General features: G+C 50.9%; 1 long non-coding RNA gene across 2 annotated transcripts in view; it reads right to left on the bottom strand.

Moving 5' to 3' along the window:
• Nucleotides 1-13,935: 13,935 nt before the first annotated feature.
• Nucleotides 13,936-22,856, bottom strand: part of LOC132594122 (uncharacterized) — a 10,797-nt gene continuing 1,876 nt past the window's right edge. Inside the window, exons 2-3 of one of the 2 annotated variants that reach the window (XR_009560311.1) lie at nt 15,397-15,495; nt 13,936-14,310 (exon numbers count right to left, since the gene is read on the bottom strand). This is a non-coding gene — a long non-coding RNA (uncharacterized lncRNA). Of the gene's footprint in view, nt 14,335-15,396; nt 15,496-22,856 lie in introns of both variants that reach the window. The other variant, XR_009560310.1, reaches the window with a different exon arrangement.

Below are 22,856 nucleotides of genomic sequence, written 5' to 3'. Positions count from 1 at the left end.
GGTGATGAGCTTCGGCCAGGTGATTGGAGCAGAGGAACACAGAATCCAGCGGCCTCAAGTCCTTTGGAGCTGAACTCTCTAGACCCTGGGAAGCAGGGGTGGACAAAATGACCTCTAGGAGTGGCCAGGCTTCAGTCCAGCGCTTTATCTGACCTCTTTGCTGCCCTTGCCATCTAACCTCAAATAACATTCCCAAGTCTGCAGAAAGTTCGAGTTAGGCCAGGCCCAGCCGCCCTTTGCTCTCCCTGGCCACTCCTCATTCTAGCCAACCACCCAGCCCAGAGCATCTCTCCCACCCAGCTCAGGACCAATACCCAGTGCTCATGGCAGCCTCTCACCCAGCCCCCTTATCCTGACAGTGCCCCTCAGCACCTAGGCACCCGGGGTCATGGATCTGGAAGGCATTCTAGGCAGTGTTGTTCTCTCTGACCCCACCTGTTCTCTGGGCCCCTAATGAAGTAGGACAACTCAGGCTATGGGCCAAGTCCTTGTGTCCTCATCAAAGCAACATCTGTCCCCTCCAGGAAGATAACCCTGTGGAGAGGGGGGTGAGACAGGCACAGGGTAGGAACCACCATCCTTCCCGGGCCCTCCCTCCAGATTCCACTGCAGGCACAGTTTGAGGGTGAGGGCCAAGACAGCCGCAGAGTATTACACTCACATGTGCCCTGCACAGGCCTTCATGTCTCTGAGCCTCTGCATATGAGGGCCCCTCCTTGACTCACCCAGCTACCTGGGCTGCCGCTGCCGCCAAGCCAGCCTTCTTTTATTCATGCGTTGTTTTATTGCTGGCAAGTGCTGCTGTTGGAGGCGTTCTTGCCAAATCCATCCCAACATCTTGGCCTGGCATCAGGGCAGCATGCTAATGTGGAAATTTAAAGAGCCGCTCGGCTTTAAATCAGAATTTTAAATGAGCAGCAGTGATCCAGAGGGACCCGGGCAAAATCGAACAGTATCTGATCCACCCTTCCTACACCCACGCCCATAGCATCACCCCACTTCCTCCCACCTCTCCCCTTGACTTGGACACTAGGTGTGGGAGTGGCATGGGGCACACTAGGGGAAGAAGGAATTGGTGCAGGATGGAGTCATCCAGGCCAGTAAGCAACTAGAACCCCCCACTCAGGACCAGGGAGGGATCCACTGCTTGCTGTCATGGGCAAATGGAGGCAGGGGACCTCTACACGAGGGAGCAGGGCTGGGGACGGTGAAACTGACATTCCCACTTCCCGTTTTACCAGAAAACAAGAAAAGAAGTCCCAGAGCAGAGAAAAGGTAGAATTCCATGAAGACACTCACATGCCACATATACTTGTGCACACTGGGATATGTACACACAGCTGTGTATGCAGGTCAGAATGCTTCCTGAGTCCCCCTGTAGCATGTATACACGCACCTTGTACATCACTCATACATGGAGAAGAATTATTCACATGTGCAGGTCAGTCTTTCTTCTCATATCCAGACCACTGTCCTAACCAGAGCAAGTTGGTTTCTGCAAGGTGCTAGCCAGAGCTGTGCCTCAGGTTTTTCCACGAATCCTAATGCACCAACGTTCCCCAGCTCCTGGCAGCTACCTTGAGTCAGCCCAGATCAACTCTGCCAGGATGGCGTAGGGGGCACCTGAGCTCATCCTGTGTACCTGTCATGGCTACAGTGTGGTGCCTTCTCCAGTGGCCATCAGGTGACAGGCTCAGACATCTCATCTGAGAGAGGTTCTGGGCATAGCCTTGGTTTCAGAGAGAAGAGGGGGCTAATGGCAGGTGAGAGAGGCAGAGCCTGTGCCTTTCTGTGACTCGCCTTCCTCCTTACCTGTTTCCCCTCATTATCAGAAAAACTCGATTGAGCGTCTACCCTCAGGGAGACACTGGGCTTAGTTTAGCACAGTGCCTCATAATTTTCTGGACGGGGTTGATGACAGCCCCAGAATCTGGATGTGCTGTCCCCATTGGAGGATCCATAAGGACTCGCATGGTAACCTCAACCTTATCCATCTTAGGCTGCTAGGCCAAGTGATGCTCCCTGACCTTCCCCAGGATTCCCCCTCCCTAAAAGAAGGAGGCAGCTCTTCTGTGGGCTGGTGTGGCTGCCAGCCAAGAGGCTTGGGGCAGGCCTGGGGCATGCAGCTGGCACCTGCCCCCCAGATCCCCAAGGAGCACCCTCCTCCCTCACTCCATAGCCCCATTTAGATGGCCCCTGGGCTAACGGGAGACAGAGCTCACCGCTCCCCATTCTCAGAGAAAACCTCGAGCTGGAAAGCCCATCAACTCCCTTTCCACTACAACATGCTCCAAGAACCTCCATCCAGATTAGATATACTAAAGACACACCAGGTACTTATTCCAGACAGGACCAAACAATACAGTAGGGGTTGGGCTGGGGCTAGGTAAGGGGCTTTGAGGGGTGAGGCCTGGGCTGGAATTATGGGAGAAGTTGCTGAGGGCAAGAGATGGTTGAGGAAGAAGAACTCAATGGGAGTGAGATAGGACAGGGGCACATGAAGGGAAGGGGCTGAGTGAATCTGCCTCCCTCATCTAATTAACAACATGCAAATAATATGCAAATAATCCCCTCTTTGTTTAGAGACCACAGGGCCTGTGCTTTTTGGAAGTGGGCTACTGAGGAACCACCAGGCAGTGTCTCTGAGACCCTCAGATATGGGACACCCAGGCTCAAGAGAGGCCAGAGTGTGGCCATCTGGTTCTAGCTTATTCCCCGGATGGACTCTCTCTATGGGCCTCAATTTTCCTATGTGTGAAATGGCAGGACTGGACAGGATGGTCTCTAAGGCTTCTGTCCATAAATGACAGTCTAGGATTCTCTGATTGGGGACCCAGTGCCAGCCCAGGGCAGACAGCTTGATTCCATTCAGGGGTGGAAGCTACTCGGCTCTCTTGCCCCTGCCTCCCACCTCAGCAGTTCTGTCATGCCACCCCCCACATCCCCATGCACCTGCCATCCCAAATGTGGGGAGTTTCCTGAAGACAGTGTTTTCTCTTACTCTGTGCCTTTACCCACACTGTTTCCTCTGTTTGGAATGCCCTTCCTGCTTTAGCCCCTCACCTGGCTAACTTCTTCTCCAACTACAACAGCCTTACCTACCTTACCCTTCCACCCTCTGGGCATCCCTATGCACTGTCTACTTCTCTCATTTCCCACTAGACTGTGAACTCCTAGAGGGCAGGCACTGGGTTTTGTTCAAGATGGAATTTCCAATGTAAATGTATTGGTTTCCCCAGGTTGCTGTAACAAATTCCCCCAACCTTGGTGACATAACAGAAATTTATTGTCTCACATTTCTGGAGGCCAGTAGTTCATCAGTTTCACTGGGCCCAAATCAAGGTGTCAGCAGGACTGTGCTCCCTCTAGAGGCTCTAAGGGAGAATCTGTTCTTTCAGCTTCTAGTGGCTGCTGGGCATTCTTTGGTTGTGGGCACTTCACTCCAATTTCTGCCTCTGTCTTCACGTCGCCTTCTCCTCTTCTGTGTGTGTATAATCTCCCCTGCCTCTCTCTTATAATGACACCTGTGGCATTTAGAGCCCACCCAGATGATCCAGGATATTCTATCTCAAGATTCTTAACTTAAGCACATCTGCAAAGGCCCTTTTTGCAGATAAGGTAACATTCACAGGTTCCAGGGATCAGGATGTGGACATTTAGACTACCAAAATAAGCAAAGACATCTTTAAATTTACCTTTTGATAAGCATTTGCCATGTGCCAAACACCATATATACATTTTTCTCATTGCATTTAAGTCTCACAATAAAGGTATTATGAAAGGTAGATATTAATGCCTCTACTCTACAGATAAAGAAACTGAATAAGGCTCAGGGAGATTGAGCCACCTGCCCAAACTCACATAGCTGATGAGTGTCAGAGCAGGATTTAAAACCAGATGAGCTTGGTTCCAAAGCCAGCATGATTTTTGCCTCACCAACAGCCTCAGAGCCTACCTCAGGCCCTGGCACAAATTTCTTACCTGAATAGATGTGCCGAAAGAGAAAGATAGGTGGACAAGAGACAGGAAGATGAGGCCCAGCCTGCCTAATGATATTGACTCAGGTTTTCTTTTGCCAAAGACCCCTTACCACTTCTTTAATCCTCCCCCATCACCCTTGACCCCCTTTTTCAGAAGACTGGAATCTCCCCCAGTTTGTAGCCCCCTGCCAACTACTACTGCCCAGAGGAGTGGCACAGTGCCTGGACTTCAGGCAGGAGATATCAAATCACAGAACCAGAGGGAACTCTGGAGGTCACCGCTTCTAGCCCTCTGCCCACATACAGGCCTGCACATGAGGACAGGACAGACAGGGTCAGGGTAGTGGGCAGCAGAAGGGAGAAGTAGCCATCTCTTATCTCAGCTACCCTTTCTCCCCACTTCTTACACGATTTGTGTTGGGAAGTCCTCACTCAAGCCTAACCTTCCAAACATCATGCTGTAATGAAAACTGGCCAGCGTAAGAAGTCATGTAAATCGGTCCTAGATTGTCTAAAACATAACACGAGATTTTGGCTAAGTCCCTTCACCTCTCTGGGCCTCTAATTCTTCATCTTTAAAATGGGATCGATAATGATAATAATACCATCTCACAAGGGCTGGTGGGGGTATAATAACAGGAAAGAAGCAGCTAACCCATAGCCTGGAGCAAGGCAGGTGCTGTGAGACTATTTTGTAACAGCCCCTCAGCCCTTCAGCCGAAGCCCTTCATCCTGGGTAACACCGGGCTTTCTTTGCTCACCTCAGCCAGTCTGGTCTGCCTTGCGCGCTAGACTGTGAACTCCTCTTGGCAGGACCTCGCTCAATTTTTAATCACTGCCCATTCCCCTCCCCAGTCTAGCCCTTGCTTGGGCGCGTAGGCTCAATCTACATTTGATAAACAAACGAGTGAGGGTATGAGTCAGACCCCCAAATCCCGAGAGGCACAGAGCCTGACTCCCACCACTAAGGGCACGCCCCTTTCCCCTGGGGTCCAGGAGGCGGTGGCGGCGGCAAGGAAAGAGGCGCTGCAGCTTTAAGATTTCTCTTGGGCGTCCCGGTTGCCAAGGCGCGGTTGCCAGGGGCCTGCGCGGTGCTGCGTTCGGCCTCCGCGCGCCGACTCCCGGCTTCCGCCGCCGCCGCCGCCGCCGCCGCCGCCGCCGCCGCCGCCGCCACCGCCGCCGCCGCCACCGCCACCGCCACCGCCACCGCCACCACGGGTTCGGCTCCTCCGAACCGTCTGGCGGACTTGGCACCGGCCCCGGCTCTTCAGTGCCCCCGCGGTGCGTGGCAGGCTGCGGCTTCATTATCCTGATTGATTCCTCCTGCTCCCCGACACCGTGGGGGCCCCGGCCAAGGAAGGGGGGGGCCGAGGCCGCATCTGCGGGCCCCTTCCCCGGCCTTTGCCCCCAGTCGCTCCTCGGGCTGCCGGGTGTTCGGTGCCGTGCTGCGGCAGGCCAGGCAGAGCGGGTAGGGAGAGCCGGCCGGCCTTTGCCCCCGGTGGGCGGGGAGGGCCCCAAGGAGGAGCGGAGCTGAGTCCGGCTCTGAACTCCGTCCCAAGGGCCCAAGATGCCCTCCCTGGGCCAAGAACACCGCCGGCCTCGGGCCTGCCTTCAGCAAAAGTTTTGCCCCTTCCACAGGAGGGTACGGATGGTTTGGGGTGGGGAGGGAGCACAGCGATGGACTGAGAAATTCGGTGCAACAAGCCTTGGCAAAATGGGAAATGTGACATCTTTGAGGAGAACTGATCACATGGGCCAAGACAGGGTGGCACATGTCTTATCAGATGCTTCCCTGGGTGCCTTAAGTACAGTTCTTAGGGGAAGTAGGGACAGGGTCTGCTCAAACAACACAGGACATGGCAAGGATCTGCGCTCAAAGGAAGGCCAGGGGCCTCTAGAGAACCTGTCCCCACATCTAGCAGGGGTGGTCTGGCCATGAAATCCTGGCCCCCAGGAAACCAAGTGCTGAGGGGAGGCCTCAGTGGAAAGAGCATCTGGGGCCAGACCTGAGATTAGAGGCTCTTCTTAGGTCAGTTACTTGGTTTGTGACTTGGGCAAGTGACTTTACCTTTCTTAGCCTTGGTTTATTCATCTGTCAAATGGGGTTAAGACTCCCCTGACAGTTGTCAATAGCTGAATGGGATAATATGTTGATGGCAGGACCCTGCCTAAATTCCGGCAAGAAAGAGAAAGGGAGATGAGGGGCTGGCTTCCATCCCTGCTGCTGTGCTGGGTGGATCCCTGCTCTCTCCTTGAAGGAGGTAAGTCTCCATATGCTTACATCCCTTTTTAATTGGAGGAAGACCTGGAACCTTCCAGCCAGAGCTGCTTCCTTGTCAGGGTAAAGGGACAAAACTCTCCACCTCATTGGTATGGCATGGACTTAACTTCTACCCTCCTTCCTTCCTTCCTTCCTTCCTTTCTTCCTCCCTCCCTCCCTCCCTCCCTCCCTCCCTTCCTTCTTTCCTTCCTTTTTCTTTTCTTTTTTCTTTTTTACATTTGCCAGTTTATTATAAAGATTGCAAAAGAACAGCAGACAGCAGATGAAGGGGTACACAGGGCAAGGTCCAGAAGGGTACCCATGGAACTGGGGTGCACCACCTTCCCAGCACATGATACATTCACCAGCCCAGAAGCTTATCAAATCTTGTTGTTCAAGAGTTCTCATAGGCCTTCCCTGGTGGCGCAGTGGTTGAGAGTCCACCTGCTGATGCAGGGGACGCAGGTTCGTGCCCCGGTCCGGGAGGATCCCACATGCCACGAAGCGGCTGGGCCTGTGAGCCATGGCCGCTGAACCTGCGCGTCTGGAGCCTGCGCTCCGCGACGGGAGAGGCCACAACAGTGAGAGGCCCGCGTACCGCAAAAAAAAAAAAAAAAAGAGTTCTCATAGAGCTTAATCTGGCATAGATTTAATTTCCAATTCACATCAGGTTCTCCATGCCTCTCTCCATGGGGCCTCTCTTCCTACAAGCCATGACAGTCTCCCTCTAGTGCCTGGGCCCTGTCCTTTCCAAGGGCCAAACCTGGACTATTTCTTATATACGCTTAGGCTTTTTGGCTAACTCCAACATTTAGCTTTCCTCAGCCCTGGGAGAGAGAAAGCTGGTGAAGGATTTGAGGCCAGTTTTTCCAGTGATAGTGGGGTTTGCGAACCTGATCTGGGCCACTCTGGCAACTCAGTGTCTTATCTCTGGGCGTGTTTCCTCATGGGTGAGTTCATTCATTTATTCTTCCAGTCTGTATTTCCTGGGTGACCACACTGGTGCACCCAGCAGGTGGGAGTTTGGGAATAACACAGAGTGGGTGGGAAGACCTTTACTCTGAAGCCACTGATCTGGGGGCAAAACAGACAGACACACATGTCAGCCTCTCTAATACAAGGGTATTTACTTCAGGAGGATCCCAGATTATAGAACGTTCCACAGTGTCGTGATGCTTCCGCCTTCCTTCCTGAACACAGCAGCCTCTTGCCCTGGACTCTTGAGCCAGAAGCTAATTGCTTTCCTGTGGGAAAAGGCAGATCCTAGAATTTGAGCCTGGAGCTTTTGTTTATTCTGTTTTGTTGGAATTATCTGTTTCTGTAACAATCATGCATTACTTTCATATTCAAGGTAAAAACACAATAAAAACATTCCCAATTTGGGAAAAAAGATGTCAGGGAGGGAGGATTTCTTTCCCCTCTGGTCACCAGACGTATCTAGGCATGCCAGGCCGCCCAGGGCCCTTGATCAATGTGGCCCTGTGAGCAGCTGCCTGAGTCTACCTACTGACCCTGCTTCCCACCTGCTCCTGGCTGGCCTGCTCCATCCTCAGCGTTTATAGGCCTGGGCTCCACTTCCTATTAATACAAACCACGTGAGACCCTTGCTGTGGTGTCTCTAGGCAGAAGAGGGAGCCACAGCCGCCTAGTGGCTACCAGGGAGACTGGCAGGAAGGGGCATCTCCACTAGGCGTCTCCTGGGAAACAGCAAGCTCCCCAGAGCAGGGACACTGGGAAGTAGAATCCTGCCTCTGTGTGTTTGTATGTGTGTTGGGGCCGGAGGTGGAGTTAAGAAACCCTCACCCAACCCCCTCTGCTCTTCACTCTTCAGGGAAAGCATCTCTCAGCATCTCTCCTTACTCCCTCCCCAAACTCCAGCCCCTCCCCAGAAACATGTGGGTTCTGCTGGACAAGCGACCCAGAAAACACCCCTTCAGACTCATGATGCGGGTGGGGAAATCAGGGGACTGAGAGCCTCGGCTGCCTGCCTCACCCTGTGGCCCCGGTCAGTTGCACTCCCTTTCTGAGTCCTGGGTTCCTCCTCTGTAAAATGAGGGCGCTAGGTGAGACTTCCCCATCATTCTTAGCCCCCCGCATTGGAGCTCCTCCACAAGGCCCGAGAATGCAGTGAGGACATTCTAGGCCGTTCTTTCCTGCCTTTGGAGCAGGTACCTGATAGGAGCTAATGATTCCTTGTGTGACCTTGGCTGGTCACTTAAACCAGCCTGGGCCCTTCATCGGCACGTTTATTTATTCTAGTATTTGTGGGTGCTTAACGAGAGTAGTCTACACTGAGACGGTCCAGAAATGGCCCAGATTTTCATGAAAAGGCATCTCAGCTTCCCATGGCGTCCTGCACCAGAGACCAGCTGCATGCTATATTCCTTCCATGATTTCCCCCTTGACACGGAGCGGGAGGGCGCTGGAACCTTCTCCTTCCTTAGTGCCCGAAGTCAGCCAAGGGGAGAATCCATGGTACCCCCTGGGGAATAGAGATGGTGGCAGTGTCCCTGCACCCTTCCCCTCTCTCACACCCACCTGGTTCCCTTTGCCCTCCCATGCTCTTGAGGGACCAAGCCCCCCTCCCAGCCCAGTCTACCCCTCGCCAATAAAAGATGGGATGCCCGGATTGAGGACAGGAGCCCTTTGGAATCCGCAGGCAGAGGTCAGAGATGCTGCAATAGAAGCAGGTGTCTCTCTCCCAGCTGGATTGCCGCTCCTCCTGGCCTCGCTTCCGGGAGATCCCCTTCCTCAAGAGACCTTACCTTCCGGGCAGGGAGGGGAGTGCTGAGAGAGAACTCCATGCAGGCGATAACTCCCACAACTCTTGAAAGAGACAGAGGAGCTCCAGGAAGGAAGAGGGCTGGGGGCGCTGCAGAGACCCAGGGGCCCAGGCCTCCTTTGGGTGTCCTCTTAGGAGGAGATTCTGACTGGCCCTCCTGGCCTGACCTGACCCTGTGGCTTCTCAGCCCTGTGTCTGCCCTGAGGGAGGGGCCAGGGAGTTGGAGGTGGGAGAGAAGAATGGGGTTGGGGGCAGGGGAGCGAGGAGGGGAAGCAGCAGAAGTGGGGAGGGAGGGTGTTGGTCTGGATTCTGACTGTCGCCTTTATTGGGCACCTACTGTGTGCCAGGCGACGGGCTCTGTCCCAGTTTTACCTGGATAGTCTCATCCAGTTCTCACCCTCACAGAAAGCTCTGTGCCACAGGAGGAAACTGAGACTCAGAGGTGTTATGTAACTTGCCCAAGGTCACACAGCTCATCAGCAGTGAAGCCAAGATCCTAGCCCAGGTCTGTCGGCCTCCAGTGGGCTCTCCCTGCTGCCAGAAAGTCCTCCTCCTGGAAAAGCAGGTCTGGGGTTGGGGTTTTCAGTCAGAGCTCATCAGGATCCCCAGAGGCAAATCTATTGTCATCTGCCCTCCTCCGTCTCACCCATCTGCCAGGCAAGTCGCAGGTGAGCCCCCTGCCACGGCCCCTGCCCCAGCCCCAGGTGCTAGCTCAGCTTTGACTGGCTCCCTGCCTCTCCCTGGTGCCCCCAAGGTGGCTCTGAGGTCACCCCACACCCCAATGCCTTCCATTCTGTGCTTCCAGATCTCAGGATGCACAGGAAAAAGGAGGCAGAGAGAGGAGGTCACGTGAAGGTTGGAAGCTGGGGCTCTGGTTTTGGGCACAAGATTGGGGGCCTGCTTATCTCCTTTGATTCAAATGAACCCTTTCCCTAACTCCCACCCCTCACCCCCAGAGACAGCCAGAGCTTTGCTTAGTTAATGAAATACAAAAGAAGGAGTCAGGGGGTGGGAGCGGCTGGAGAACACTGGAAAGCAAGGGAGAGAGGAGAAGTTGGGCCTCTTCCAAAGAGTTAATGTTCCACAGTATGATCGATTAGGTGTCAGATGTAATTTCAAACCAATACAAGATGAATGGCATAATTTTCCCTCTCTCATTTTAGACAGAATTAAGAATCCATTAGCTAACACAAATTTTTGGCAAGTTTAATAGGAGCTCAAATCTACATTCGGAGGAAAAGCTCCCCAAAGCCTGTTTCAAGCTTTTATTCCTCAGGCTTCTGGCCTCCCACGTCCTCCCATCCCTCACAGACCCTCTGCTGTCTGTCCCCACTAGCCGTCCTCTCTCCTCCCTTCCCCTGGTCCCCTTATGCGCCCCTCCCCAGCCCAGCCCAAGATGAACTGGCCTGACCTCTCTCACAAAGGCTGGGCCTGCCCACCATTGTCTTCCAGTGGCAATGGGTGGCGGGTGAAGGGGCGGAGGGGCTGGCAGTGGGTCCAGGAAAGGGGGGAGGTTGTTGAATTGGCCCCAGGCTCCAGACAAACCCTAAGGAGAGGGGTGAATTGGGGCTTTGGGGCCTTTTGGGTCTCAGTTACTCCTCAGTTTCACCCCTAGAAAAGTTCTTGTTTTTATCCTAGACAAAGCATTACCCAGTTCATAAGGGGGACTCCAACCTCATTCTTCCTCAAGATCTCTTACATTTACATAAATTAATCCACACTGTAGACCTGAGACAGGGGAAGAATAGCTATTGTCCCATTTTATAGATGAGGAAATTGAGGCTCAGGAGTGGGAGGAGGAGGGGTTGATTGGAGTCATCTGGGTCCAAGAGTAGCCCTTGGTTCTGCTACTTGCTCGCTTACTCGGACCCCAAGGCATTTACCTCTGGGCCTCAGTTTCCTCATCTGTAAAATGGAAAGAACATTAGTACCCAGCTCATAGAATCACCCTAAGGGACAGACGAGAAAGATCTTGATAAAGGAGAGCCTTCGTGACTGTCCATCCAGGTGGAGGTGCCAAGTGTCTACTCTGCAGCAGCCTATGATTCAGCTCCTGCCCTTAACCTCTGAGCTCACAGCCTAGTGAGGAAGACACACATGTAGACCAAACCTTGCCCTGGAAGGCAAGCGAGGCTTGAATAATAATTATGGCAGCTTACCCTTACTTACCCTGTGCCAAGTGGGAGCAAATTCTTTACACGTAGTAACTCATTTACTCCTCACACCCTTATCGCATAGATACGATTATCATTACCCCCCTTTCCAGATCAGGAAACTGAGGCACAGACAGGTGAAGTAACTTGCCTGAGGTCACCCAGCTAGGAAGTGGCAGAACTAGAATTCAAACCCAGGCTGCCTGGTCCTGAAGTATGTGGCTCTTAACCCGATGCTGAGCAGAGGTCAGGGCTGGGCTGGTGAAGGACCAGAACGCGACTGAGCCTGCTCAGGGGTCTGGGAAATCTTTGAAGAGGACAGTAGGCTTGAATGAGGTCTTAACTGATGAGTAGGAATTTACCAGGAGGGCAAGGAAAGAGCATTCAAGGCAGCAAGAACAACATGTGCAAAGGCGCTGAAAGAAGTCTCAGCGTGGGGGATGGTGAGTAACACACTTGCCAACCACAACGTGGGGTTCAGTGGAGGATGGGGAGAAACAAGGTTGGACAGGCAGGCCAGCTGCTTCATCATGACAATCCTGCTCTAAAAACTGGGAAGTCTGGGGCTTCCCTGGTGGCACAGTGGTTGAGAGTCCGCCTGCCGATGCAGGGGATGCGGGTTCGTGCCCCGGTCCGGAGCCTGTGTTCCGCAACGGGAGAAGCCCGCGTACCGCAAAAAAAACCCCAAAAACCTGGGAAGTCTTTCCTATTGTCTAACTGGTATAGACAGCCTTGCATGCCATTCTCAGGAGTTACAACTTTTGCATATTGTTATAATAGGTAGAGCTAGCATCTTCCACGTGTCAGACACTTTATATTGATTGCCTTGTGTCCTCATTCAATAACCACACTAAGCAGATACTGTTATTTTATGTTTAAGATGAGTGAACTGAGGCTCAGGGGTATTAAGTAACTTGTCCAAGAGACATAGCTAGAAAGCAACGGAACTGAGCATCAAACCTAGGTCTGACCCCAGAGGCCACACTCTTAATCCACTATGCTTCCTGTGTCCTGGTAGGCAGTGGGGAACTTGGGAGGAATTTTCAGAAGGGAGTGATGTGTTTGTATTGAGTTTTAGAAGAAGAATTCTGGCAGGGTGTAGAGGTTGGATTGGAACAGAGTGAGACTAGAGGCAGGGAATCCAGTAAGGAAACCGTTGCACTGGTCTAATAGGAGAACAAGGCGCAGAAAAGGTCCTCCATCATCCATGGGGATGAAAGAGAGGGCCTCCTGGAGCCTAAGTAATAATAATCATAATAATTAAGTGTCTACCCTGTGCCAGGAACTTCCCATGAGCCATTTCCAACTCGTATAATGCTGTAGGGCAGATACTGTTAGTCCCATTTTACAGATGAGAAAGCTGAGGCTCAGAGAGGTTGACCAGCTTCTCTGGACAACACAGCTATGATCCGGAAGAGCTGGGACTGACCTGAAGCCCTAGCCTTTCCTCCCATCTCACTGCCAGAAGGTGGTTGGGCCACACATCAGAAGTCAGCTCTTCCCTCTTGATGTGGCTTAATATTCCCTGGGATACCTAGGGAGTTGGCCCCCCTCCCCTTTGGCCCCAGCAAGTGGCCTTGAGCTGAGGGATGTGGGAAAAGGGGTGCGGAGGAGTGGAAAAGAGAAATTGGAGAAGGACGAGCTCTGGAGCTCTGAGGGGAGAGCCGGCAGTCATTTTTACCTGTGATTGACCATTCAGGAAGATGTACAAGAAAGTGTACAGGAAAGTGAGTGCATTTAATTCTCTTAACCCTTAAGTTGGGAAGAGGCTTCATACCTTTACTTCATTTCCGAACTTTTGGGAAGTCCTTCCTGCTATCTAACTCTCATCTCTCCTAATGGAGTCATGAATAACCCCAGTTGCCAGTTTCAAGGAAGAGCCCCTGCCCCTCCACCCAGCCATGAGGACATACCTCATCACCTTCCTCATGGGGTGGGACTCAGGGGATGGGGGAGGATTCTACCTACTTACCTTCATGTCACTGCATCCCCAGAGGTGTCCCTCTGAAAGGAGGAAATGACCAGGCCACCTGGCCCAGCCCCTCCTCAGCAGAGAGGGGAAGGAATAGCAGTGTCTGAGGTGGGAAGAGAACCAAGGAGGAGGGGGAGACCTCCTGGGGCCACAGCCTGAAAAACAGACCCAGGGCTCCTGCCTTGAAGGCAGGAGGATCTCTGAGTTTTGGTAAAATTAATAAAATTCATGAGCATCATAGCCAAGGTCATATAAAAGAAGCCATATCTCTGCCTGGGCTAGAAATTGCAGGAGCAGGGAACTCCTGGGTCAGGCCAGGGTCACCAAGGAAGAGAACTTGGGGAGGGAGCTGGGGAGACTACTTAAGAGAAAATGGCTTCAAGGGAAAGAACTCAGGCTTTGGAAGCAAAGGGACTCAGGTTAGAATCCAGCCCTCCTGCTGCAAAAGCAGAAGTACCTTGAGCATGTGTGTTCATTTATTCAACAGAATTTCATTGATATCCTACCATGTGCCAGGCACTGTTTGAGGCTCTGGGATGTTTCAAAGATTCTTGCCTTCAGAGAACTTATATTTTGGCTGAGGAGACAGGCATAGTACATCAGTAAATTATATTAGAAGGCAGTAAACGCTATGGTGCGGGGGAAGTCATGAAAAGGTGATCTAGATTGGAGGGTGGTCCCATTTTTAGCCACTCTTCTTCATTTGTAAAATGGGGGCAATCATACTTACTTCTCAAGATAATTGTAAAGATTAAATAAAATAACATGTTTAAACCTGCATTGCTCAATCGGAAGCCACTAGCCACATGTGACTATTTTAATTTAAATTGATTTAAATTAAATTAAAATTTTTAAATGATGTTTTTAATATAAATTTATTTATTTTCGGCTGCGTTGGGTCTTCGTTGCTGCATGCGGGCTTTCTCTAGTTGCGGCGAGTGGGGCCACTCTGTTGCAGTGCACGGGCTTCTCATTGCTGTGGCTTCTCTTGTTGTGGAGCACAGACTCTAGGCGCACAGGCTTCAGTAGTCATGGCTTGCGGGCTCTAGAGCGCAGGCTCAGTAGTTGTGGCGCACGGGCTTAGTTGCTCCGCAGCATGTGGGATCTTCCCGGACCCGGGCTCGAACCCGTGTCCCCTCCATTGGCAGGCAGATTCTTCACCACTGCACCATCAGGGAAGTCCAAAACTTAAATAAAATTTAAAATTCATTTCCTTGGTCATATTTAGCCACATTTAAAGCACTTGACAACCTCATATTGGCTAGTGACTACTGTATTGAACAGAACAGAAATAGAGCATTTCCTAACAAATGCTGGAGAGGGTGTGGAGAAAAGGGAACCCTCCTACACTGTTGGTGGGAATGTAAATTGGTGCAGCCACTATGGAAAACAGTATGGAGGTTCCTTAAAAAACTAAAAATAGACTTACCATGTGATCCAGCAATCTCACTCCTGGGCATATATCCAGACAAAACTATAATTTGAAAAGACACATGCACCCCTATGTTCATAGCAACACTATTCACAATAGCCAAAACATGGAAACAACCTAAATGTCCATCAACAGATGAATGGATAAAGAAGTTGTGGTACATATATACAATGGAATATTACTCAGCCATAAAAAAGAACAACTCTGCAACGGGAGAGGCCACAACAGTGAGAGGCCCACATACCGCCAAAAAAAAAAAAAAAGAAAAAACAATGCCATTTGCAGCAACATGGATGCAACTAGAGATTACCATGCTAAGTGAAGTAAGTCAGAAAGAGAAAGACAAATACCATATGATATCGTTTATATGTGGAATCTAAAATATGGCACAAATGAACCTATCTACAAAACAGAAACAGACTCACAGACATAGAGAACAGACTTGTGGTTGTCAAGGTGGAGGGTGGGGAGGGAGAGGGATGGACTGGGAGTTTGGGGTTGGTAGACGCAAACTATTCCATTTAGAATGGATAAACGACAATGTCCTACTGTATAGCACAGGGAAACTGTATTCAATATCCTGTGATAAACCATAATGGTAAAGAATATGAAAAAGAATATATATAACTGAATCACTTTGCTGCACAGAAGAAATTAACACAACATTGTAAATCAAATATACTTGAATAAAATAAAATTTAAGAAAAAGAAATAGAGCATTTCCATAATTGTAGAAAGTTCTATCTGACAGCGCTAGTCCAAAGCACTCAACTCAGGGCCTGGCCAAAGTTGTATGCACAGTAATGTGAACGCTTACTGGAGGGCTCATCACTCTTGAAGGACTCAAGCAGTGAAACCGACAATTCTTCCAATAGCCTGCCGAAGACCGCCCGCTTGATGTTCTCCAGGGTTGAGTCTGAAAACAGAATGGGGAAGAGCCAGGGATCGGTCAGGGCAGAAGGAGAGTAGGAGGAGGGTCAAGTCTACAGGTTAGGGAGTTTGTGATAAGGATTGCCCAGAGGGTGGAGGTGAGGGGAATATGTGCCTGAAGCAGGAAAGAAAAGAAGACCAAGAGGGAAGAGTAAGGAGAAAGAGAAATCCAGGCACCAGAGAGCTGGCCCCAGGATGGGTCTTCATTGCCAGCCCCTAGAGAATGGATGCCACTTTTGAGGTCCTTGATCTCAATACCTTTATTATTGAGTTCATTCATTCATGCAACATTTGTTTACTGAGCACCTACTATGTACCTGTTCCTGTCCTAGGTGCTGGGAGTGCTACTATAAATAAAGCGCCCCCCTCAGGACCCTTGTTGAGTATGATGTGGGGATGGGGAAACTAGACAGTGAACATAATAAATGTGCAACAGACATAGTATTTTAGGTGGTGATACGTACTAACAACAACAGCAAAAGCAAGAAGGGGGAAAGGGAAACAAGGCACAGTTTTGGATGGGGTAGTCTGGAAAACTTCTTAGAGAAGGTGATGTTTAATCTTGTTTGCCTAGCGGGGAAATGGGGAGTGAGTGCTAAGGGGTATGGGTTTCTTTGGGGGGTGGTGAAAATGTTCAAAATTGACTGTGGTGTTGGTCACACAGCTCCATTCATATACTAAAAAGCCATTGACTTGTACACCTAAATAGGTGAATTATATCTTAATAAAGCTGTTATTTTTGTGGGTTTGTTTGTTCTGGCCATGCGGCTGGCAGGATCTTAGTTCCCCCACCAGGGATGGAACTGGTGCCCCTGCAGTGGAAGTGCAGAGTCCTAACCACTGGACCACCAGTGAATTCCCTAAAGCTGTTATTTTTAAAAAAGTTACTCTTCGAAACTAATGTAATATTGTATGCAACTATATTTCAAATAAATATATAAATAAATAGGGGCTTCCCTGGTGGTGCAGTCATTAAGCGTCCGCCTGCCAATGCAGGGGACACGGGTTCGAGCCCTGGTCCTGGAAGATCCCACACGCTGCGGAGCAACTAAGCCCGTGCGCCACAACTACTGAAGGCTGCATGCCTAGAGCCCGTGCTCTGCGATAAGAGAAGCCACTGCAGTAAGAAGCCTGCATGCCACGACCAAGAGTAGCCCCTGCTCTCCGCAACTAGAGAAAGCCCGTGCGCAGCAACAGAGACCCAATGCAGCCAAAAATTAAATAAATAAATAATCACTCTGGCTGCTACAACAAAAAGAGACTGAAGCAGACCAAGGACAGAAGCTGTGGGCATCCAGGAGCTAGAATATGGCAGCTTGCACCAGGGTGGTAGCAGTGGGGAGATGAGAAGTGCTCTGATTCTGGATTTATTTTGAAGGCCGAGCAGACAGATTTGCTTTTCAATCAGGTGCGGGTGTAAAAGAGCATTATCAAGAATGACTCCGGGGGCTTCCCTGGTGGCGCAGTGGTTGGGAGTCCGCCTGCCGATGCAGGGCACATGGGTTCATGCCCCGGTCCGGGAAGATCCCACATGCCGCGGAGCGGCTGGGCCCGCGAGCCGTGGCCGCTGAGCCTGCGGTCTGGAGCCTGTGCTCCGCAATGGGAGAGGCCACAGCGGTGAGGGGCCCGCGTACTGCAAAAAAAAAAAAAAAAAAAAAAAAAAGAATGACTTCGGAGTTTTGGGCTTAGGGAACCAGAACAGTTGAGGAACTAGAGTCCTGGAAAGGGAGAGGGGCTAGCCTGAGGGCACCAGTCACCAAGGGCAGCACCAGGACTCTGAAAGGGGCAATATTATGAGTTAGGTTCTAAGAGCCTGGCCTTTCAATTTGGACTGTATCCCTACGTATTGCAGAGCCCCTCACAGCATCAGTTTCCTCAGCCTGTTTTTAGCGAGCTGCAAAGACTGATTGGGACAGACTTGACTCATCTGAGGTGCTGGGAGAGCTTTTATTCATCCTCTTTCCCCTTACTCCCTGACTTTCCACCTGAGACAGCTCTGAGCCAGAGCCCAGGAGAGAATGAGGAGGGGGGATCTTGCAGACCTCAGGTCCCAGAGAGAGTGCTGGCCTGGGGTCTGAGCACTGCTCTCAGCTGTCTGAGTCCTGCAGCGGGGAGAGAACAGGGAAAATATACTCGACCCCCTGAACCTGAACTGTGGGCAGCGTGTGTCCTGTGCTTCCACCTTCTCTGAGGCGGGAAGGCTGCTGCTGACACATTTGGGATTGACAGGGGATGATCTCTGAGCCAGTTCTTCCCAAGCCAGTGGGAGATTCTAGGAAGTCTTTAATTACAGCCTCAGAGTGGATGCTAGGTTAATGTGATGATTGGAAAGGTGTATTTTTCAATTACATTTAACGAAAAGATTTATAGTCAAGTAAGATATAATTAGGAGGCTGCCAGTAGACAGGCCCCCTGAGAGGAAGAAAGAGAGATGAGACAGACCCCTAATGGGGCAGGCTGGAGCCCAGGCTACAGGACCTGCTTACCCTTCCCCCACTCCTCTTCGAATATATCAAAGTACTCATCAATTCAACCATACAAACACACTGGCTAAGTACCTATTGCATGCTGCGCCCAGAGTTTACCGTGGGAACAGAACAAATACTACAGTCCCCACCCTCAGAGAGCTTACAGACCAGCAGGAGAGACAGACAGACACCAAGTCAAGAGTTAATAAAGGACTTCTCTGGTGGCACGGTGGTTAAGAATCCGCCTGCCAATGCAGGGGACATGGGTTCTATCCCTGATCCGGGAAGATCGCACATGCCACGGAGCAACTAAGCCCACGAACCACAACTACTGAGCCCGCATGCCACAACTACTGAAGCCTGCAAGCCTAGAGCCCGTGCTCCACAGCAAGAGATGCCACCATGACGAGAAGCACACACACCGCAACGAAGAGTAGCTAGCCCCTGCTCGCCCCAACTAGGGGAAGGCGGGGCACAGCAACGAAGACCCAATGCAGCCAAAAAGAAATAAATAAAATAAATTTACAAAAATAAAATGAAGAGTTAAGTAAAGTGCTGCAAAGGAAATAACAGAATGCTGAACTAGAGAATAACCAGGGCACCACTTTGGATAAAGACATCAGGAAAGGTTTCTCATGGGGGTGAGGGGACAACTGAGACTTGAAGGGTGAAAAGGAGCTGGTCACAAAAAGAGTGAGAGGGAGGCGAGGGGATTGATTTGGGCCAAGAAAGCAGCTCAGTCCCTAGGGTGGGAAGGTGATCTTGCCAATGTTTGCAGAGTGGAAAGAAAGGCCAGTGAAGCTGGAGTATGAAGAGGGAGAGGCAGAAAATGACACTGGGGAGGGAAGCAGGGACCAGACCCAGCAGGTAAGGAGTTTGGATTTTATTCTACGTGCTAAGGAAGCCACTGCAGAATTTTAAGACAGGGAGCGAAAGGCCCAGCTTATATTTTTAAAAGATTACCCTAGGGCTTCCCTGGTGGCGCAGTGGTTGAGAGTCTGCCTGCCGATGCAGAGGACGCGGGTTTGTGCCCCGGTCCGGGAAGATCCCACATGCCGCAGAGCGGCTGGGCCCGTGAGCCATGGCTGCTGAGCCTGTGCGTCCGGAGCCTGTGCTCCGCAACGGGGGAGGCCACAACAGTGAGAGGCCCGCGTACCACAAAAAAAAAAAAAAAAAAAGGATTACCCTAGCTGCTGTGGGAGATTGGATTGCAGGGGGGCAAAGTGGGAGGTAGAGCAGAGACTGAGATGAGAAGTGACATGAGCTGGCTTAGGGGGGAAGCATTGAGGAAGGAGAGAGGTGTCTGGACTCGGGGTACATCAGTGGTTTTTGGTGAGAGTCTATGTGGAGAGTGAGGTAGGGAGAACTTGAGGATGACTCCCAGGTTTCTGGCTTGAGCAACTAACCAGTGGTACCATTTATTGATGGGGAAGCCAAGAGAAGAAACAAGAGGGAAGACATGTGGACGTTGGGTTCAGACTTTGAATGGAGACCCTCTAGAGGCTTCTGAAGGACAGAGATCTGACTGCCCCACAACAGTGGGGTTCCCTCTCACCTCCCCAATCCTTTGCTTCCTCTCTTGCCCTTCAGCTTTTCTGCAAGTCTAACTTCCACTCCCGCTGTGCTTGGGAGTGCATGCCGGTCAAGTTCGGAGAGAGAATACTGTCATTCATTCTCAATTCCCTTTAACTGCCTAAATTCCTGAAATTCTACCACTAAATTTATACTATCCTCCTATGCATTGAGCACCCACTATGGGTCAGACACTGTGCTGGAAGCTTAGCTACATTATTTCATCCAATCTGGCTAACCACTCTTTCCATAGTATTAATGTCACAATACAGATAGTGAGCACTTAATGACAACTCTCTTGAGCTAAGTCCTTGACATGAACTGTCATATTTAAATTACACTGAGAAATAACCTGCCCAGGGTCGCACAGCCACTTAGTATTGAAACTGGGATGAGTAATCTAGGATTGTCTCCAGTACGCCAGGCTCTGTGAGGGGGATGAGCACTTCACGAGGAGCGCGTGACTGATGGAGAGGACAGCCATCCGGATGCCTGTCCCCTCTCCCTCACTCATTCTGTCCCAGATGAAGCATAGAAACAGCAGTATCCCCCCAGATTTACCTGGGTGCAGAGGGCAGGCGCTCCTGATGAAAACCCCAGGGCCTGCACCGCCCGTTTGTCGGGCAATGAACAGTTGTTATAGGAGCTACCAGACCCTTACCGTGGTTGCCTGGTATCATTGGAGGGAAGGGCCCACTCACATGATGATGTCCTGTTCTGTGACACAAAGCCTCCCCCACACTCTAAGAATGGCTTGGGCGTTTGTGTATGTGTGTGTGTATTTGTGCAGGAACTGGTACAAAAAGGGCCAGGTGACTTGCACACACGTGCAAGCCGGAATAGACCTGCCTCCCATGCATTTCCCTCAGGGTGTGTGTGTGTGTGTGTGTGTGTGTGTGTGTGTGTGAGTGAGGTATCTGGCTGTCTAGGCCCTCACAAAGGCAAATAATCTGTATATTTCTTCATGCCCGTGACTGTGAGTGGATTTCATGCAGGATGGAAAGGGCCTGGCCCCAGAGTTGAGTTCTGAGCTCAGTTCCCACCTCTTCCTGCCTGTCTCCAGCTGCCTGCATCCCCCTCCACCTCCCCCCTTGCCGGGGCAGAATGCCCTCAGCCTGTGCCGGCTGGCACACATGCCACATGGTGACTGGAGCACGTCTGGGCAAGGAAGACGCCCCCCAGGCCTGGCTGGGATACTAAGCCACCCGCTCCCTCCCCCACCTCCAGAACGGAGCGTCCCCATCCCGTCCCCTTTCTCAGCCAGGGACACAGGCAGCAGGCGGGGACACAGCACAGACAGATACAAACACACAGATGCACCCGGAAATGCCCACAGGCGTGTGCCCCAGAGAGGCACAGACACGGGCTTCACACAGCCTTGGGTACACTCACATACACACACACACGCACAATCACACACGCCGAAAGTAACTCGTGGGCAGTCACCACTTGCACAGATCCCGGCAGGCAGAAGTAGACCCGCTAGGGTCCGGCCCCGCCGGTCAAGCAAACCCACCCAGTGCCTCTGTCCGTGGTGCTGAAATCAGACAGACCTCTTTACAGAAGGAAGAGCTGGAAAGAGACTTAGGATAGGTAATGGACAAGAAAGAAGGAATGGAGGAGAGAGAAGAGAAGGGAGGGGGAAATCCACAGATAAAGGGGGGAGAGAGAGAGAGAGAGAGAGAGAGAGAGAGAGAGAGAGTTTAGAAGATACCAGGAGAAACAAAATATTGTGAACACTGGGACAAGGAGAGGGAGATGATAATGGAAGGTGATCTCAGTCCCCCATTCCTGCCCAAGTGCAGTATCAGGCTCAAGGATTTATCTATCTTTGCCTTTCAGGGCCAAGAATGAAAAGAGTTTGGTAAGGGTACAATGGCATGTGAGGGACCCTGGATGTGTGCTTTCTGTTGACCCCCAGTTGTCTTTTTCAGGGTGTCTTCTTGCCCTGGAGGATCTTAAAACAGTATAGTAAGGAGAGAGACACCAGGGAAACCCAATAATGACCCTGCAAATAGCTCCCCACATGATTTCTTATCCCAAATGGTGTTGGGCAAGTGGACAACAGTGTTGATCTGGATTTGTTCTGGGGATTGCAGGGATTTAGTGACTGCTTAATTTTATCCACAAGATTGGATTATGGTTTACTATCTCCCTCTCTTGAGATAAAAGCTTCCCTCTGGTAGGATTGCCTAGTAAGAATGGATCTCCCACCAGCAGCCTCTTAGTTGTGAAATTTATGGAACACGAGTAATGCCCACTTTCCTGATTGGGAGGGGAGGATTTCAAGGACCAAAATGTTTACCATATAACTAGGCAAGAGAGAATGAAGGGGGAAATGAGAGAGAGAAAAAAGAGGAAAGGGGAAGAGAAAGAATTGTGAAGATAGACAGAGGATGAAAGAAGGAAGGGAAGAGGAAAGAGATTGGAGAATGAGGAAGGGGGAGGGTGGAGATGCAGATGGCAGGAGTGAGAGAGGGCATGAATGACCCAGACAGACTACAGTGTCCAGGGAAAGGGCAGAGGAAGAACGCCAGGTGGAGCAAATTGCTTCTCTCGAGCTTCCCAGAGGCCCAGATTAGACTGGAAGTCCTGGAGCTGTTCACAGTGGCATCGTTCACCCAGAGCTTCAAGCAAAAGACCCCATGGGCCAAGACTATGGATGTGAGGAGAAGCTGCCCTAGCAAACAGGGTGGGTGAGGCCAGATGCAATCAAATCTGCCTGTGTGGTTTCCCCGTGGGTGGGATGGGAAGAGTGGGTGCCCCCTTGGGGGTATTTCCACCTATTTACACCAGTGGCAGGAAGAGAAAGCAACGTGTGTGGATGGTCACTGGAGAGTGGATATTTGACTTAAGATGAGAAGCAGGCAGAGGAAGAAGAGAAGCAGCAGAAGAAGAGTAAGTGGAAGAGAAAGGATACTGGATCTCCTAAAGTTTTTTTTTGTTTGTTTGTTTTTCCTGAAGTTTTTTTGACCTCGTAATTATTCTTTCTTTTTTTCCTATCAAGAGGGAAGAAGCCAAGCCTAGGATACAAGCTGGGCAAAATGTGTGTCCTTACCTATAGTATAGGTATAACCAGAGTCCCAAATTCATAAGGTGGTTGAGGTGCTCATCAGGTCATGTATAATACTTGTCAGTTACTGATACATAATAAACTCCAAACATATGCTAGTTTCCATGTTGTTGCTGCATCTTGGTCTTGCACTAGGATCAGCTGAGAAATCTTTCATCTATGACTAGACCTTCTTGCTACAGTCTCAGGTCCACCTTTGGGCACTGTGATTTTCCCGGCTTTTCAAATTTACTC

The sequence above is a fragment of the Globicephala melas genome, chromosome 20 (assembly GCF_963455315.2).
Source record: "Globicephala melas chromosome 20, mGloMel1.2, whole genome shotgun sequence".
NCBI classification, from domain to species: Eukaryota; Metazoa; Chordata; class Mammalia; order Artiodactyla; family Delphinidae; genus Globicephala; species Globicephala melas.
Note: the sequence above shows the minus strand (reverse complement) of the source record. Positions and strands in the feature narration are given on the sequence as shown.